This window comes from Rhinopithecus bieti, unplaced genomic scaffold (assembly GCF_001698545.2).
Source record: "Rhinopithecus bieti isolate Rb0 unplaced genomic scaffold, ASM169854v2 scaffold_51661, whole genome shotgun sequence".
Taxonomy (NCBI): domain Eukaryota; kingdom Metazoa; phylum Chordata; class Mammalia; order Primates; family Cercopithecidae; genus Rhinopithecus; species Rhinopithecus bieti.
In genome coordinates, this window is record NW_016895580.1 from 918 (window position 1) to 2,629 (window position 1,712).

Here is a 1,712-nt window from a genome sequence, read left to right on the forward strand (position 1 = left end):
AGCAGAAAACCAGGCTCTGACGGCTCAGGAGAGGGAAGGGCAGACCCCTGCCCGCCCAGACCTAGCCAGTACCCCGACCTCTCTGGGACCCGCGATCAGGACCCCTCGCTGTCCTTTGAACCATTGGCCCCTCAACTGCACCTGCTCTACCCGTGTGCTCCCCTGAGAGGGAGAGAGGCCGAGCTCGCCAGCCAGGGACCGTCCTGCCATCACCACCTCTTAAGCCCGCCCTTGCCCCTGCCGCCGACCGGGCTCACTTTGAGGGAGTAGGCCAAGGCGATGAAGCCCAGGCAGCAGAAGTTGAGGTAGACGAAGTTGAAGATGGACCACAGGTAATAGTCGTTCACCTCGGTGGTGTCCGGGTAGACCTCGATGACGGTCGTGGGGTTGGTCATCGTCTTCTTCTCGGCTAGGTGCTTGCAGGCCGGGGCACGCCGGTGGCCCGCACGCTGTCCGTCTTGCTGCTCTTGGACTCCATGGGGAACAGTGTGGGCGCCATCGGGGAGAGGCCGAGGGCTCAGGGGCAGGGGCCGCTGGAGCCTGCAGGGCGGGGGGCTTGGACACGCAAGCGAAGCAGCCCTTGGGCGAACCTGCCGGGGCCTCGGGATCCAGAAGGCCCCGTCCAGGGGACTCGGGCTTCCTGGGCGCCGTCCGTGGTGCTGGCCGGGGCTCCCAGCGGGGCTGGGCACTGGCCGGGGCCCTGGGCCTGGAGAGGAGAGAGTGAGAGCGAGCTGGGTCGGGCCCACCGGCCAGCACCCACCCTCACGCCCGGCGGCCCCGAAAACAGCCCCAGTGGAGACGGAAATCCCTGCGGGGCCGCCAGCTGCCAGCCTGCCACCTGCCTCCCACACCCGCCCCGGGGCCTCGGCGGCCACAGACGATGCCAAAGCCCTTGGCAGCAGCCTTGGCAGGGACCTGGGGCTTTCATCACTTTGCCATCTGCGCACAAACACTCACCCACTGACACACACAACAGCACCCCCCTAGAAGCACACCAGCGCTGAGACTGACACTGTTGCAAAACACAGAGTGCCCCAGCACCCCAAACAACCCCGCATACATGGGGCGCCGGACCCACAGCCACGCTGCCTCGGCCGCCAACCGGCAGAGCGAGCAGAGCGGCCAAAGCACCTGTCCACGGCGTCCGCGGACACCCGATACCGCCACCGGCTCCGCCACGGGCTCCACCGCGGGCTCTCCAGACCCCGGGCGCACCCGCGGGCGCGCTCAGAGCCACTGAGGAGTAAACAACTCCCCACACAAGGCGACGCAGGCTCAGCCACGAGCGCTGAGAACCGGCACAGGTGTGGGGTCTCCAACTCGTGCGCACCGCCCCCCACCTCCAACCTGGGGACCCCAAGCGCGCACACTTGCCCGGAGCCACGCACCCCGGGCCATACACAGACGCACAATGACAGGCTGCGAAACGAACACTTCTCCAACGCGGCACCAAGTCGCTCGCGCCCTGCGCCACCCCGCGTGCCCAGCGCCTGTGCAGCGCGCGCCGGGGGGGTCTGCGGCCGAGGCTCTGCGGCCCCTAGCCCGACCCGGGTCTGCCGCAACCGCTCGGACGGCGCCTCCTCACCTACAAACGACTCCTCGGCGCGCGGCCGGACCCCTGCGCCTCGGTGCGCGCGTCCTTCCGCCGTCCCGCGGGCCGCTGTCTGTCCACTGACCCGCCGCGTCCCAGCGGCCCAACCTTGAGGGGGTGG

The 1,712-nt window shown here is 69.2% G+C and overlaps 1 pseudogene; it reads right to left on the reverse strand.

Moving 5' to 3' along the window:
• Nucleotides 1-209: 209 nt before the first annotated feature.
• Nucleotides 210-1,227, reverse strand: LOC108525977 (interferon-induced transmembrane protein 10-like; annotated as a pseudogene).
• Between the last annotated feature and the right edge of the window lie 485 nt (nt 1,228-1,712).